The 18,934-nt window shown below is 32.3% G+C and overlaps 1 protein-coding gene across 3 annotated transcripts in view; it reads left to right on the forward strand.

Moving 5' to 3' along the window:
* The window catches only part of LOC119635276 (dual 3',5'-cyclic-AMP and -GMP phosphodiesterase 11), a 140,554-nt gene that overhangs the window by 19,487 nt on the left and 102,133 nt on the right, over positions 1-18,934 (forward strand). The window contains exon 1 of one of the 3 annotated variants that reach the window (XM_038029998.1): positions 17,759-18,302. The exons of 1 other annotated variant lie outside the window; for it this stretch is intronic. The gene's annotated coding sequence lies outside the window, so the exon portion shown is untranslated. Of the gene's footprint in view, positions 1-17,758; positions 18,303-18,934 lie in introns of those variants that run through there. One more of the 3 variants, XM_038030000.1, reaches the window with a different exon arrangement.

The following is an 18,934-nucleotide window of genomic DNA, read 5'->3' on the forward strand; positions in this document are numbered from 1 at the left end:
GTTGGTTTCACAATCTTATTCGAAATCATCAAACATGCCTGTCACGGCCGTCAGAGTCCTACACTAGCGTACCCCTGTTACTACTACCGTATTCATATAACCACTATTCAAAAGGCGTTATAAGCGAAGTTGCCGAACTTACTACCTGTAGAAATACACCTCACCGACTGGCTCGGGACAATTATTATTTCAAAACACCTCATTTCAAAGCACGCCATGTTTCAATACAAAACCTCTAAGCATGGCAGACCTCAAATAGAACCTAGTGGGATATCGCTAGTAATAACTAGCAGTAACAAAGGCTGGAGCACCGTTGATCATAATGAGAGTGCTCCAAAAGTTACGGCGCATAGCAATAGCGTATTCCACAGGCATCTTATCATACGACGCGCACTAATTACAACTATCCTTAGTGAAGTACCAGACGGTGGACCCGCGGAGAAAAGCAGTCAAAGTAATGTGTGCGTGACGGGTAGTTTTAATGTGTAGGCTCCACGGATGGGGAATCGCGCATGCTGCCGGCACGGGCCTACAGTATCTTTGGAAAATTTTTACTTCTAGTTCGCAAAGTGAAAATACTCATAACGCTTATAATTGATCGACTCCTCTCCTTCGATCGACCATTTCCCTTACAAAGCTTCAGTCCTTTTATGAATAACTGCAGAGTAGTGCTGGGTATTTATTGGCGGGCCGCGACCCGCTATATTGTGTTTACTTGTTTCCATAGTGTAGTTCCATTTTAACATTAAATGAAGATTTTTAATAAATTTAAGTACAACGTTTGATTACTTTAGGATAACAAATATGACATTTCAAGTGATCAAATTTTGAATATGTATTTAGGTTTTCGAAATACAATTGACAGATAAAGATTTCACTTTGCCCGCACAAATGCTAGGTGTTGAGTAAGCGTCGGTCTTATTAATACAAAAATTGTCACTTTACTAGGAAAAGTGACGGATAGAAACACAAGGGAGGAAGGACATAAAATAAGGCCATAAAAGCATTGCTTTTGTGAAAATATAGCAAGGAGAAGAAAACAAAAAATATTTGAAGAAACTTTTCGGAAACTTTTTATTGAATATTTGTTAAAGATACTTTTTGTTTTATATAATTGGGTGAAGAGGATGATAACTTTTTTCTTATTTTGAGTGACGCACTTGGTGTACTATAATATTTGTAAAATTATACCTTATTATAACGTTTATGTCGTTAAATTGGGAAACAATTTGCAAGTGAACTTTGCTCTTGTTGCTTTTTTCTTTGTTTGCGTGAAATTTCAATAAAACAGTTTTCATGGCCAAAGTTGCTGCACGAACTTTGATTTTCACAATATTCTTCTTTATTTTTGCTTTGAGGTTATTCCATCAATATATTGAAATGTCTCGAAGTGAATTCAATCATCATAAAATAAAAATAACGCATAAACAAGCAGCCGCAAGCAAGTGTTTTTAGTTAGTGTTTATTGCTTTTTTGATGATTTATCTATAAAATGGGTTTTATAAATAAATAAATTAAGAGCGATCGACCAAAGGCGAAGTAAAACAAGCAAACAGGGCTTACACAAGGAAAAAATAAGGACAAACAAATCTCAGAAAAATATGCACTTAGACCAACGTCATCATCTGTTGAAAAAATTATTGCAATAGTGCTAAGCAGATTTAAGACTATGCAAAATTTATTAAGCGCATGCAATTAAAAATGAAAAATAACAACTAAAAACATTATAGTCGGGCAAGGTTGTCATTCAGTTGGTAGCATTTCACTAGATTTTAAGTGCTAATAACAGAGACACGTTTCTAATCCCACAACACATAGAACATCGTCTTTCTGCCAAACCGATTCAGTTTCGCAGTCGATGTGGATAATATGAGTTACCACATATAATCTACACTTAATACTGTAAAAGAATACCTATGTCGAACTTAATACTGGAAAAGAGCTCTTCATTTGACACACAGCTCGAAATTTTCGTTGCGATGTCGCTTTGCGAAAACTGCTATGAAACTGTACGTATGTGCCATAAACTGTATTTTTATTATTTCTTAGCATAACTTCAAAAAATGAAGCTTTGAGCTTGATTTAAGTCTGACTGTTACGTTAATAGACAAAAAAGCTTTTTAAGTGTATGACATATTGGAAAAGTTTCGCTTAATTACAAAAAAGCTTAACATAGAACAGAGTATAACGGTTATTGAAAATAGCTATGGTAAATAAAGCTTCTCAAAGCTACTATTATCGAAGAAAGCAAATGGAAATGAAACGTATTTTTTTATTAAGTGGGAGGAAAGCAAACCATAGCAACGAAAAGCTTGCACGTAAAATCAAAGTCAAGACTTTATTCATCTCGTCATGTGTGCATCGATTCTGCGCCATTCTATTGTTGTACTTGTTAAAGAACATTGCAAGACACAAACCAATTGCCTTCTGCAACTTTGGTAAGCCTTTTTTTAACTTCCAAATGCCTTCTGCAGCTTTGCGATTTCTAACAAAAAAAAAAGAAAAATTATTTAATTGCATATTGGAAAATCAAGTTAAAGTAAAAAATTATTTTAACTATAACCAAAAAAAAAATTAGTAAAAATTCGAAGTTGATATTCAAGCGTTAATTTGGCTTATAAATGGCATAAACTATTCTCTCTCCTTTTACTTGCTTATTTATGTATGCAGGGATTTCGTTCTTCTTATTTTTTCTTTGGTTTATTTATTTGATTAAAGCTAAGTCTTCATCTTTAGCATAAGACTTCTCCTTTAAAAATCTGCTTAATTTGCCTATCATTTTATTATAGGTGAATTCCATGTGTAGGTAAATAAAAAACAACAAATGTCATTTGCTTATACCATTTTTCATTGAAGCGGGGATTGAAAGTATTGCAATTTTATCATTCGATTTGCAACAACCTGAAATGTCTATCAGAGATTCGATCACCATCTATTTAGGGGATATCTCCTATACGTGGCCTACTATAATATTTTATTTTTTCATTGTATTGTCAACTTTAGTTTCGAAATGAGAAAAGTCTAAGAGACAATTACCTAAGAGAAAGTGCGTTTTGGTACACAACATGTCACTCAGTATGTTATGATCGAAAGTATTGAAATTTTCTCATCTGATTTTCAACAACCAGAAGTGAACACGCAGATTCTTCCCGACCTATTCCAATCGTTCTTTTTTTAGTCAGTATTTTATGATAGAACTTAATAATATACATTTTCAGCTTTTGAGGTTGTTTTGCAGATGCTTCATATATACAACAAGGAAGAAAATTGTATTCGGCTGCGACCGAATCTTTTATACCCATTACCGTTACCTTGGAAAAAGACTAAAAAAGAAGAATAAGATAAATTTTTTATACTCTACAATATTGGATAGACGTGGTTGATTTTTTCTATTTTGAAAGTAAAAGTGAAAGCTTATGTGGTGTTTGGGTTGTACTTTAATAAGTAACAAGCAAGAAGATCAAAGGCATTCACAAATTTTGGGTTGCATAGACGTGTGGGCGGGTCCTTTGAACGCTTTGGGCCATTTTCAACACCAATCTGCCAACTAGTGGTTTCCCAAGTTTGGAGCAGATATAATCGTTTTTACTACTATGAGCATTTGCTTCACAGCATTTAACAAACATATGAACAGACGGCCTGACGAACATGTCTAGAACGATTCAGATTCAGATACCAATTAAATATGTGTAGAATTTCTGAGCGGATACCAAGCTTGAAGCCGATAGGCCCGCTAATCCATAACATAGAAGGATAGACAAACAGATAGGGTTTAGTGGGGTTAGTGATGCTGATCACCAATACATTTACTTAACAGAATCTTTGAAGCTTATTTCTGGGTATTGTAAATATTTTGACATAATGAAAACATTCCTCATTCAGGCGAATAAAGCAGAAACGCGTACAATGGTACGTATGCATAAGATGCACCTATGTATAATAATATTAATAGTGAAATTTGCAAATTAAAGCCTTTCCTTGTGAGGATAAATATGGTACATGGAAATGTCTTAATTGATGTTAAAGCTTATTAGCTTAAAAGAAAAAAAAACCTTATTGAAAAAAAATAAGCAAAAATCAATCTAAAAATTATAAATTGATTATTGACAATAATATTTCTGCTGCACTCGAGCAATGAATAAGCACAAAAAAAAATTACATCTCATCTCATTAAGAAACTGTGATGACCTCAAAAATTCAAATAACACGATTGAAAGTTCATTATTGTTTTGAAATCGACTTTGTCTTAAGCAATTTTCTTTACATAATGTGTACTGTTGGCAACATCATTAGCAGCAATAAACATCAATCAAATAGTTAGACAAGACATCGTCTCCCATAAATTTTAACATAATTGACATTTTCGAAATATTTTTTTTGCTCGCAGCATCGCAACAGAACAATAATTTGGAAATTGCAGTAAAACGAAAACAAACAAAAGTGACAAAAAAAAAAATATGACGCAAAAATTCAAATCACGATTAAATACGAAATTCATATCTAATATCACGATAAACACAAGGGGGAAAAAAGAATGTTAGCGTCAATTTAATGACAAAAAAAAAAAAAGAAAAAAAAAGCTGCAATAACAATAACGACATAGACGAAACAATTTATCTTAATAGTGTTGAGATATTACCATACATGCAAACATGCATGCGTTCACTTGCATGTGTACATGCATTGGCGATGTTTTCGTTTTTTCTATAGTTTCCGTCATTTATTGAACAATCCATTAGCATGAACTACTCTGATATACAATATAGAATGCATATGTAGGCTTGAGTTTGTTCATATGTATGTGCAAATGTTTTGCACGATCAACTAAATTAAAATAACATTTTTATTAGAAACATAACATTTTACTTAAGAATTCTTATTAAATTCTTCGTAAATAATAGCTGAGTAGAGACAGAGAGAGAGAGAGAGAGAGAGAGAGAGAGAGAGATATTAAGAGTAAGTAAGAGAAAGAAAAGTCAGCATTTTTAACATAAATGAATGATAACATCGCTGTTGCTATTTCGAAATGCACTTGTGCATGCATTCATGCCTTAGCGTTTTTTTTTTTTTTTTTTTAAACACTTGTAAAGAAAAACATTCATTATTAATTCAAGTTTTTTACTTAGTACATATCATCAAATCAATTGTGAACATTTAATTAACACTTTTAAGATATTATGACAGCAACAGCCAGACATTGCAATCGATACAATGACCGCAAACAATAGTCGATTTGAATGCATGCAGTTAATTTATTGTTGTTGTTGTTGTTGATGTCAACGGCTTACACTCATTAAATGCAAATTGAATTCATGAAAAATTTTACAGTGATTACAAAAATTAGAAAAAAATCTTTTCTTTTTTATTATTCTATCTAAAAACGAGATATATCAGCCGTTAATTTTGAAAAAGGGGCAAATACGTTCTTGAAAACATAAAGAAAATGATAATTGGAGATCTGTAAACGATTTATAGTCAAAAACATCGAGATTCCCTAATATTTGGGAGATAGAATTTTTAGCTATGAACGGTATGCTTATGTGTGTTCGCTTTGAAAATGGTGCAAGTCCATACCTGACAGATTAAACTTTCAATTCACTTTAGAAAACTCCGAACTGGCCCAAAAAATCTTTGCATAAAGACAGATACTTGGCTGTAAATAATTCGAAAAAATAATTTCCATTTTCGCGTGATCTGGAAAAGGCGCTATCTACCTTATCTTAACTTAACAGTATAAACTGTATATTGCAAGCGGAATACGTATGTACTGAATCAAGGTTTTACAATCATTTTCCTGTTGAAAGCATTTGCTTCCCAATAGTTGCGACGTGTAGATTGAAAACAACGAAATAAGACGCAGAGGTCGACAAACAAGCTTAAATCGATTCAAAAATTTACCCTAAATCGATCTCAAGTCTATCTTATGTCCGTGTAGGTGTTATATACATCCACTCAAACTTAATAGACCCTTGTACCACAAGTATTGTAGGCTGTACAGCCGTAGTATTATTTAATCTTTAATTAACGATTTCGTTGATTTTGACAGTAAGGCAAGCCATAAATCAAGTAAAAAAAACTCTTGCGTTTATTAGCCAGCCTTATAAATGCTTTTGGTTAACAAACTTGTCTTATCTAATACTATAGAATACCAAAAACAAGTCTATTAGTGCTTACCAGTATTTTTTAATTTTTTAAAAGGCAAATCTTTAAATATCTGGTAATAACAGAAAATGGACTTGCCCCACTTTTCAAATGAACGATTCATTTATTAAACACACACCTAAACGATGAAAATACGTCTTAAATTTTTCGTGACTGATAGCTACAAAGGCATAAAGAACGTAATTCATGTAGAAATATTCATTTGATCTCAGTGATTGTAGACCCAAGCCGCGAAAGGAATATGTACGTGTTTGACTGGAGAATTTACTGCGTAATTAATTGCATAAGCCATAGGAAGAGAGAAATATTAAGAAGGCCTCTGTCTATTTTAATAGAGAAAATTTACCCAAATACGAGACGTGGGATCTAGTACTATGAGTCAAACTAATAACTGAAACGCTGCATAACGCAAAGTTGACTAATGTTTTGATGATACTATGGGGGATCGAGTGGGAGCCTTAAAGACATCAAAGTTCTCTTTTATTTCTCTTGTCCAATTATCTGAAAATTAACCGATTGATTGCGTACAAAATGTGTTCACGTCATAGCTTGATTTTAATTACGCATTGCATATGACAGGCTTTTAAAAAGAAATTACGTAGTTAAGTGCTTAAACATCTAGCTGTTAGACGTATGTGCTTACGTGCTGGCCGGAGGTGATAAGATCTTTAATTTAATTAATGTCAGCAGTCATATTTGCTTGAAACGTCCAAGGAACGTTTGTTGCTGACAACATTTTCCCCACACATAGAAGAGATTTTGCTGAGATAAAAAATGCCATGTGCCGGAAATATTGGTTGTTGCTTCCAAGTTTGAAATGTAACTAAATTGAAGATGTTCGATGGTCGTCCTATCGTCTCGTTTTAGAGAAATGCTGACAAATATTAGGGAAGCAAACCACGTCTCTACCATGAACTTTCAGTTCTATTAAATATTTGAGATAAAGATCTCTGATCTCTTGATCAACGACCTATCATGCGAAGCGCAGTTTTCCTTTTACCATTGCAAAGTTACTGAGTGTATATAGACGTTAATTATAGAACGATCAAAATTCCATTTTCGACATTCATTACTGCTGTTGTTTCATTTGAAAAACTCTGCTGTCGAAGTCCATCAAACATTTTAAAAAGCTTATAATGATGCTGCTCCATCATATCCGAATTACCGGTTTTGATATCAAGGGTTTAAAGGCGGTGATTTCGATGTCAAGCCAAAGAGCAGCATTGAGGAGGAAAAACCTTCGAAGACAATGAATTGGAAGACGTTTTGAACGAAAACTCGGCTTAAACTCTCAAAGAACTTTCGAACAGCTAAGCAATAGCTAATTCAATTGCTTCCAGATGTGTACATGCGATGGAAAAGATCCAAAAGAAGGGAAAATAGCTACCGTACAAATTGTCTGAAAATTCCGTTTAAAACCGTTTCATCATCGCTGTTTTATTGCGTGCCAGGCAAAAAAAAGAATAGCATTCCGAGTGGCATGTGAACCATCCACATCAAAATATTCGTGGCCATAAAGTTTTACTGTGAATATGGTGGGGTGAATAAAATGTAGTGTGTTTTCCTTTAGGGTTATAAAAAAAAAAAAAAACAAAGTAAGTATACTCCCATACTACAGTAGTGAGAACAAAAATGATGAAAATATATGGTTCAAATATTTAAATTTGTAAGCTTCTGTGTAGGCGGTTTCGGTCATTCGTTTCATCTGTTCAAGAATACACTGGTAGACTCTCAGATTTTCACATTTTCACTCTTCTTTTTACATCAACTTCCTTATTGAAAACTTTCTATTTGAAAAGTTTACAGCCTAAAACGAATGGATGCTATTCTAAAATCCGTCCGAAATCTTTTCTTCAATATACATACATCTAGTACATGGTATCCCGTAAGTCGAATTACGCTGTAATTCCGCTGGCACTTTTACTAACGTTGGTGACGCAATGTGGCGCAATCAAGTGACAATAGTCTGTTTCTTAACAGTTCTCTTAGTGTGGACATAAAATAAATAAAGGGCTTCAGAGACAAGGCGATAAGTTAAGTTTCGTCACAATACATTAAATATGGCGGCCGCCCCGAAGTGTGACAATCTTCTTGATATGAATCATCATTTGAAACGACTAAAGGTGTAAAATGCTAAGTAAGCTAAGTATCTTAATATTAAATTAAATATGCTGGACACTGAGACGTGGCAGATTAAATTTTTCTTGTCGATACTGATATGCAATGAAAAGGCTCGAAAAGCAATATCAAAAAGCATAAAACAAATTATAGAAAGAGTTATTTTTACATTGAATGTACCCTAAACCCGCTTGTGGTCGAAGGGCATATGAGGTTTGTGCGGATGTACGCAACACCCAGAAGGACTTGCGATAGAGTCACATTTTCTTATACCAAAAAGTGAAACACGCTTTGAATCGATTTACGCTTGTCTGTCCGTCTGTCGATGTTCGGTTTTTGCATTCACCTTACAGACTGCAATTTTTGAGATATTTTAATGGAATTCTGTACGCTGACGTGTTTTGGCCCAACGACGAACGAATCGGATCACTTTTTCGAGTATTTATCTTCTAAAGGCGTAGTTTGAATAATTACAGTGCGGGTGTAGGGCGGTGTAGTGTATTGTTGTGCACTACAATCCTTTCACTTGCTTTAATGTAATGGAATTAAAAAGTGGAAGCTACATTTTGTTCCTAGGTTAGTTTTACATTACTATACATAAAGAGTTCAGGCATTTAAATAGCGTTGAATTACTTATACACTAAGCGCCCAAACCTTTTATGTATAATCGCTTGGAAATGATTGTGACAAAACTTTTTTCCACCTTTTTCAATTGATTTTAATAAAAGTTTATTTAAAAAAAAAATTTGTTTTTTTTTGTATAATTTATTATAATCGCAACTCGTTTAATTTTTTAATTTAATTAATGAATGATCAACAGTTTTTTTAAGGTTACTATCGATGTATGTGAATTAGATTTCAGTAAATAATCAAACAATATTGTTTACTGTTTTTCTCGTTTTGCATTTTCATAGGATTAACTTCTAAATTTGCCAATAAATTTTTTTTTCAATTTATTATAGCTTTTTTTTTTTTTTTGTTTAGTTATAAACCGTAAGGAGATTTTTTACTTAGCGTGAAAAAAGTGTGATGAAATTTTTATAGGATAATTTCGTAATAAAATTTGATAATAAAATTTTTATTGCATCCTCCAGCTTTACTATCTGTTAATTAAAGTTTCTTTTATTTTTGCAATGAGATTTCATGTTTTAAAGAAACGAATGAAAGTCAATATTAAAATATTTTTGCTGTAAAATTGTTAATTTTACGAACAGCAGAAAATACTTCTGTTTTATGTTAAACGGATAGTATGCTTCAAATTATGGCCACTGCAGTGAATAGATAGATCCAAAGTGCTTCATTAATGGAAATTTGAAGCCAGCAAAACAAATTCAAAAAGTTTGATGGCAAATAAACAGAAAAATTAATTGCTCTTGTCTCTAATCACATCGTATTAAATGTTTGAATACTCGAGAAGTCTATCAAACTAAGAAATTAATTATTTGTCGCAAGCACTACAGTTATTGGTGAACGAAAAACGTGTTATGTTTCTCAAAATGGTTACTTTCACAATGTGGGCAGTGTACAAAGTCACATTTGAAGTCATAGCGGGCGATTTCGAATTTGATGTTTAATCAACTAACAACGGCAGTGAAGTCCCAACAGAAGTAAAGAGGAAACGAAGATGTCGTTTCCTCTCTCTTCCGGATCCAACCGTCTTAGACCTGAACTTAATAATTCTGAACTCAGGTACTTCCTTGCATTTCGGGAACTTGCTTACAAGAAGTTTGAGTTCTATGCTCAGTGGATATCCAAAATCAATACTTTTATTTACATTTATTATATTGGTACGAACGCCCTATTATTAATTATTAATGAAATTAAGATATAATTATCGGGTTTTTGTCGAGACTACTTTAGTTCTTTTTTTTATTTTTTTCTTATGAGTTTGTTTGCGGACAGAGCCCGCTCAATTGTTTTCTCAATCGATTGAGAAGTGTATGTAACAAGCTTAAGATTCTTCTGTTAACTGTTTCGTTTATAGCAAACTCCTGAAGGAATGAGTCAATTAGCTCACTTTGATAAAAATGCTTACTTACAAAACCTTGGTATTTCTCCAGTGTTAATGAAAATAAGCTAACGATATTATGAACACATTTGTGCCTACGTAGCAAGCCGAAGAATAAAACGAGTACAATGCCATTCTTCAATGAGTGGCATAAAACAAGACAAACGGAGAAAGAAATAAAGTTACCCTAAGTGGAATATAGTGTTGTTCGGTATTTGTAACCATCTCAAAAAAAAAGAGAAATAAACCTGTCATTCTGGTTCCTATGCCCAATAAAATGCATTACTGACTTTGCCTAAATCAATTTAAGATCCTAAGTCTTTTTAAGCATATATATCGGTATATCCGTACGTTATATATATTTTGGACAAAACGTATTGAAAGAGAAAGATGAAAAAGCAAAGCATGTATTCATTGGATCGACATGTTGAATAACATTGCGTTTAATCTGTTCTCCACGAACTTCAGCCGAAAAACTTCAACGAAAAACTCTCGAAAACGGCCGTACTTTGGTTGAAATTCTGACATCACAACAATGTGAGAGAAGGCCAACTACAAGTTGGGTTTAAACACATGGGATTGAAATTATTGAGATAATAAGTGTACAATTTAGTCACATAATAAATTAAATTTTATTTATTTACTTAGTTTTCATTTGTAAATAAAACCTTGAGTTTCTTAAATTATTATTTTCATTTTCGCACTTGCACATAAATGAATGCCTTCACTTATAAAGCATTTACTTGAAGCTGCAAATCTCTTAATTACATGAAACGAATAAAAGCTTAAATTATGTGAAATTAATTGTCCCCCTTGATGCCTATAAAACTATACAAGAAATTTCGAATTTTACAAAGTCATCAACTGGGTTGCTGTGTGCAAAAGACTGTAGATTTTCTTTAAGTTAGATTAATTGTTGTTTGTTTACATTTGTCTCTGTTGAATGTTTGCACGTTTTATAAATTTTGAAAAAAGGAAAAAAATATTAAATCTCAGTTTAATCACGTACAATATGAATGGTATTTTACATACATTTTGCCAGCTGATCAAGGGTAAAAATCGTTCAATGTTACAAAATCTGAAACTTTGATAGCCATTCATCTTAAGAGTTTCAGAATTGCTATCGTCTTCAATGTAAGTTGCATACGATCTTATATATTTGTTTTACTTTTTATGCCCTATTCCACTATAGGTACAGGACACATTAAGCTTGGGCGCACGTATGTAGCACCCGGAAATGCTTAAGATAGGCCGACTTCTTATTATATCGATCTTATATCGATCTTATGACATCGATAATTTCTGAATCGTTCTAACCTTGTCTGTCCGCTTGTCCTTCTAATGCCTACCCATGTATATTAGTGTTCAACCTACAGATCCATGGTTCCAATCGCTTCATTTTTTCTACAAGTCTCCACATAAGGTCTCAGTTTGAAAAGCGGTTATATGAAAAAAAATTCAATTTTCAAAATTTCTCGACAAAAGTCACTAAGTAATACTACTTCGGCCTTCTAAATGTGTTTAAAAATTTTTATTCGGTTGGAACAAATACTTTAACTCCCTCTCATATAAACATTTCTATGGACAGTCAATCTTTATACGATAAAAAAGCTTAATTTCCAAAATTTCATCGTAACAATTAGTTTAAAATAATAAATTCACAGAGAAATTAAACTTTGCGAATTTGGACCACCGCATATAAAGTTTCTCATGAATGCAAATTCTTAAATGCCAAAAAGGCCGAATTGTTAATATAATTTGACATAAAAATTAAGTGGATCAAATTTGGGCCATTTGCGACCTTACTCCATATGAGCTTTCTCATCGATAATGTGCCTTTCGTAAAAAGGTTTACTTTCCAATATTTTATGATGGAAATTAGTCCATAGTAGGCATTTAGCAAAAAAATTAACGGTAGGTAATTCGGATCACATTGGTCTGTTTTTTGGGCTCTCAAACATGTAGCGATTGTCATGAAAAGCAAGTCGATGTATGGAGAGAAAGTCTATTTTCTAATTTTTTTTTAACGGAAAATGAAAAGTGATAAAGTTTGTAAAAAATAAATTAAGTTTGCTAAATTTGAATCACATCATGCGATGTTTTGGGGATCCTCCAATATGAATGAGAATATTATGAAAGTTTGGTATTAATTATGTATTGTGATCAAAACGGATGAATGATCGTGTTACGCGAAGCGATGTAGGGTATTCAATAGTCGGCCTTGCCCGACCCCAACATTCTTAGTTGGTTTTTTGCATTAGTATTTTTCTATGTGTATTTAATAAAAACGTGACCGCAACTTTGTTTGTTTATACTTAGGCAACAAGTGTATTGAAGTTGTTATGCCATTTGTAATGCATAAAGAAATGTTTTATATATAAGCAGGAAGCCAGCCTTACTTATGTTATTTTCTGAAAGAAAACTTAATTTAATCTTGACATCTAAGTATTCAGCAAAGAAAGTTTCCTTAATAATATTGTTACTTAATTCATCTTTCTATTTACACTTAGCTTCAAGTTCATATTGCTTGCGAAAAATTGTATACACTTGAAATGGATTGAACAGACCTCGTTCTTGTTGCGTAGGTAAACTCATCACATCATGCCTGCAATAATATATATTAATTCAATACTTTATTTGTATGGTAACAATGAAGTAAGTTTGATAGGAGATGGTGATGATGTAAAGCGTTGAGCACAATCAATACACTTGCATCACACACTCAAATGACAAGAGATGAATTGATCGGACGTGCTGAACATATGTAGTTGAACCTACAATTTGCACTGCATTGGGAGAGCAAAAATCATATAAATACATTTCATGTAATCCGGAATGCAAAAGCATTCATTGTGACAAAGTTCAGATGTGGTTAAATGTTAAGTGGTCAAAAAATGTGTTTTTCGAACATAATCCTACGGCAGCTTATGGGTATTTAGTATTTTAAATGCCATTTCTCGAAACCCGGTTTTCTTTTCTTTTTTTTGTATACGAATTTTTGACAGCATCTTTAAAACAACGCTCTCCAGAGCGTTACGTGATATATTTTCGACAAATTAATTCGAAATTTTTCATTAATAAACTCGGTATCGAAATCTAGATTAAAAGACTTTTTTTTCTTGTTTTTTTTAATTGAAAATTGATCTGTTGCACTGCGCGCAGTAAGGCCTCTTCAATTGATAGTTCCTCGCGAGAATGGCTCCGAACACTCCAATTTTTAATATTTTTCAGAAATTTTTTTTTTTTTTTAAATACTTAAATATAAGCCTAATAACTTCGCCAAATATTATTATTCCGCTACCTCTCCTTTCATCCAAGAAAAGTTTCCGAAAAGCCTCTTTATTAGACACTCACAGTGGTGTTAACCAATAACCCATTTCTGTTGAGCCAAAATGTCGACTTTTATTTCTTTCTGTTTTGATATTCTCGATGTTTTCATCATGCGTATTAATCAAGCGGATTGAAGCCGCATTTTATCAATTCTTGCTTCAGCGCATCTAGGAAAATTGAGTTTGTTTCAATATTAATTTGAGGCGCAATCAACGCAAAAAATTGTCTTAAGAACATTAACTCGAGGGTACCAAAAACGAATTATTCTTCCGAACCCAGTAAGACAGATTTTGAGATAAGCTATTTCTCGTACAGCTACAAAAAAGATGAAAAGAAATGAGTTGGCTGAATCAAGAACTCTACGGTCTTACTTGACTTTCACCTACCATTAAGGTCCACGAAAGGACGAAAGGACAAAAAACTCAAAAAAAAAAAAACGACAAATTTTAAAACCAAAGGTAAATTTACAAGATAACGGGTATGCAAGGTTCTACCCAAGACGATTAAAAAGCTTTCTAACTTTTTTTTTTATTTTTGCAAATACATATATATCTCTTCAAGTTCAATGTGGCAGTTGTTCTTGTCATATACACATTTTAAATAAACAGGTTGTACTAAAGTTAAAGTTTACATGTATATACGAATGATAAAAAAGAGTAGACGAAAAATCCAAACACGATGTTTACGGTATATTTGTGATACCCAACTTTTATCTCCCAGTAAGTACGATATACGAAAATATTTGACATTACTATTACTATACTCAATATCCTTTAGATCGCTTATTGGTTATAAGAATGAAACGTTTTGAGTTTTATACGTATTGCAATCTAAAACGCCCCTTTTCTGATTTAACGTTTTTATTCGCAGCTTTTTGAGCTTCAGTTCGTATCACTGAACTGTGATTTTATAGGTTTGTAAATTGTATTTACAATCCTTAGGACATCTATTTACTAATTCTCTAGAGAAACGATTTTTCTGATCTTTATCCATTCAAATGTTACGATTCAACTCTCTTGACTTGACTGACTTTGTCTTCCGCAAATATTCTGCTTATATACCCCTTTATAAACAGATTACGAGGATCTAACTTCGCTGCGACATTTGCATGTTAATCCCGTTGGGTAACGAATTGTTCTGCGAATTGTTTTTAATCTTTTTAGGAATCCCCAGCTGTATGGATCAGGAGAAGCGCCATAACATTGTATTTGATTTTACCATTTTTTATAATTTGGTTTTTTAGAAAATCGACTAAATTTCGAGCAAACTCAAACCGAATCATCAAATCTGGGATTTTCGTAACAGTAGGTATGCAGAAAATTTCAGAGAAGCAATTGAAGAATTTTTGCTTTCTTTTTGTATAGTTTCGAAATATTTTTTGTCTGAAATTTTCGACTATTTGCACACATTGACATGAATTTGTTTATTACTTCTTCTTCTTTTTTCTTTAGAATTTTTTATAAGATAAGGTATATAGGTATATATTCTCTTATTATCGTTTGTGTCTGCTGCAAACAACATAACGTATTTAGTATATTCATCATATAATAATGAAAAGAAAAAAAAAAAACGACTTTTAAAACGTTGTTGTTGTGCAAGCCAAATTGCACGATTGGTTTTATTTTTTTCTTTTTGCGACTACTCTGTTATTATTAAGAGTGCCTAGTTTTGTTTGTAGGCAATATAGAAATGGGAAAAAAAAGACTCACAGAGAGAGAGAGAGAAAGAAAGAGAGACAAAGAGAGAACCAAAGTGAGCAGAATGCGTTTAGTAAAAATATTTGACACCCTTCCGCTACGCATGCAAAGTAAATAATAATTGATTTCTAGGAAGTATAATTAATCTAATTTTGACTTCCTTAATTTTAAGAGCGCGACCGCATAGATAGATGTAGTCAGGAAATGATTTACCTCCAAAAATAGTATATTAAAATAATAAAAAACTTGACAAATGATAAAGAAAATGCATACACTATTGAAACGATCGACTTGCATAAATTCAGTGCAAAGTAAATTGACATTGAAACTTGCATTTCTTTCGAACTGGGTAAGATTGCAAAAGGAATTGTTTTTTACTTTGCCTTTTTTTCTACATTTTTACATGAATACATGTATTAACGCAGATATAGCCTTTTTCTAAAGAAAATATTCAAGACTTTTGGAGAAGGGAATCTATGAGATATTTATTATATGTTCCCAAGAGAACCAATTCGGTTGCCTTACCATCTACCTGCGCTTATATGCTTATTCTCTAAAGTGCCCATAGATTATACAAATACATGTTCAAGTATTGAGAAGTGTAAACAAACATATACGCTTATTCTCAGATGGTTGGAATGTTTGGTTGGGTAAAAAACCTGCTTCCCCTAATTCTCTGCTTTTGTGATCATATATTACATTTTAAAGAGAATTCTCACAATATTCCCACTGAAGATTTCCAAGTGGGCTTACATCATTTCTCACCTAGTGCACGTGTACGCTTGTGTCTATATATAATTGGCCGGCATCCAATTCTTTTCGATTCCAACGTCTAAGTTTTTCATTTCGAAAAGGAATCTTTTTTTAACAATCACTTAAGCATGGATGCTACATGTGGTATATTAATATAGTCAGTGGTATATTTAAAAATTAAATAAACTCAATCAGTATAAGTAATTTAACCTTGACTTATTCCTTAGCGCGTTCATTTATTGTTAGAACTCTAACCCGATCGGAAGTTGAGTGTTGAGTATTACACATTTATTCTGGGCTAAATGGTAGATTTTCGCCGTGTCATTCAACTTGATTTATGGTTTATAACAAGTGGGACAAAAGCTCCTGAAAGAATCGCGACTACCGAGTCCGTGTTCACAATTTAAAATCTCTGTAAATGCATAATATTTACCTATCAGGCACACATCAGGCTACGGCCGCTTCCATATCTTTTTCTCTTTCCTCGCTTCTTGGCGACCGCCACCTTATTGAAGGAGTGATTAGCCGATATTAAAAAAACAAATCGAAATATTGCAAACATTAATTATTTACTATAACACTAAAACTAATAGCTCTTGTAATATATGCAAAATTCTTTACTTAACTTATCTATTAGGTAAGTTACCAAACACTTTTTCTGACAATGAATACAATAGCGGAGCTTTTGAACTTTCTCGTCAGTCACTATGGCTGCTGCAATATCAGAAGTAAATATCATTTTTAAATAGATTTTAAGTTTATTGAACTATCAGTGAAATCACTTATTTAAAGACTACATTTTAAAAACCTTCAAATGTTTACACAACATGAATGTAAGCAAATAAAAATATATATATTCAGTGTACTGTAAACTAAGAATCATTAACCATGAGATGTTAATCACTTATACAAAAAATTATGAATAAGGTATTGTGCAGTACAATAAGATACGAAAACACCAAAAACAATAAATTTTCAACATATGTTATGTGTAAACCGGCATAAAGAAGTTTTAAAAACATTGAAAACAACAACAACGACGATAAATCTCTATAAATAAAAAATAGAATTGCGGTTAAGTTAAAGCTATGAACAGAGGAGCGAAGAAGTGAGCAAGAGCGCGTGAGAATGAGAAAGTTGGAGAGCGAGAGCGAAATAAGTATTTGTTAAGTAAAATAAAGTTGGTCCAAATCCACTATTCTCGCCTAATTAATATAATAATACCGAGAGAGGCAAAGAGAGATATGTTATAATAAAGATTTTCACAAAACATATGTGTTTCATATGGTCAATCCATTCTCTTTCAAGTGCGTGCGATGCCAAAAAAAAAATGTTTTCTATGTGTTTTCACTATTCTCCAGGTTTTTGTTTTGCTCCTTGTTCTCATGTGTGAGTGTGTATGTGTATTCATTTTGTTTTTACATTGTACACTGTCCAACATACATACAGTGTTATATATTCAAAGAGTATAGCGCAAAGTACTATAAACTTAAACAGTAACGATCAGTTTTCTCACAGAATTTGTCGCGAATGGTTTCGTTTATAAATTTATCATTTCGTTGTTCAATAAGAAGAGAAATTCAAGCAAAAAATAAATATAAAATATTTTTTGCTTGAATTTCTGTTAATAAATATATATATATAGATATATATATATATACATATAAAAAAAAAGTTAAAGAAAACAAGATCTTTAAGTAATTTTTATATTTTCAAGTTTTTCTATTATCAAAACTTGGAATCGAACATTAATATATGTGAATAACGAAAATATTTATATAAAACATTTGAGCGATAATCTGTTTAAAACATCGAAGTTAAAGGAAAAACGCATGAGTATATAATTATTAAATAAATAAATAAATATAAAAGAACCCTACAAGTAATTTACAGATTGGGTTGTTCTTCCTATCAGAATCATTTACGCGAGGTAAAGTAAAATCGTGTAAGACGTAAATCAGAAAACAAAAAGCAAAAAGAAGTAATTAGCAAAAGAATAAAGCAGAAGTAAAACTTTGCAACGTCGTAAATTTAAATGATTAATTAAAAGAGAAAAGTGAGCAAAAGTCAGATTCCATTGCAATATATATATATATATATATATTTTTTATAATAAAAAAAAGTGTACAAATTATTCTTTTTCTGCGAAAGCCGGTTTTGTTTACAAACTGTTCAGTTATTGATACAAAATAAAAAAAACCTAAAAAAAACTTCAAAAAAGCATCAACACAACGGTAGGTTTTATTACATTGGCCCCTCTCTATCTAGAGTAAAAAACATTCTTAAGTAGTGCATAATAGCCTCTCTCATGCCATGTTTGATAAACGTTAGCGAAAGGTTAGAGATCTTGTATAGAACTGTTATCAAATAATCAAAAAGTTAAACTAGGTCAGACAGAGATTTAAAGTTGGACAGGTAAATATATACATTTTCGTTTCGTATAGCTGTAGTTGCTAAAGCTGTGTTTATCATCTCCCTTACTAAGCCTAGCACCATACGATACCACAGGGTTAATTCTATTTGTTCAATGACCTAATGTAAATATCCAGAACGAGTACATAAATCATATTCACGCTTCTCAATCAAAATCGAATATCTCATTCTTCGAATACAAACCTTATCCCGATTAATGAATCTTATTTTCCGACTTTCCTTATCTGCATTAATCTGTCGATTAGAGACTCTTTACCTTGGAGACTAGCTGCGGATAATGGTGCAGCGTTTTGAGAGGGTTGCGTGACTCAATCACAACTTTTCAAGGTCAGAGAAGAAAATATCAACGTAAAAGTAAATGCATTGCTCTTTTTGTGCAAGTACCATATCTCAGTTCGAAAGACTTCCATGATAGTATGACTACAAAACAGAA

Source organism: Glossina fuscipes, unplaced genomic scaffold, assembly GCF_014805625.2.
Source record: "Glossina fuscipes isolate IAEA_lab_2018 unplaced genomic scaffold, Yale_Gfus_2 26, whole genome shotgun sequence".
In the NCBI taxonomy this organism is placed as follows: Eukaryota; Metazoa; Arthropoda; class Insecta; order Diptera; family Glossinidae; genus Glossina; species Glossina fuscipes.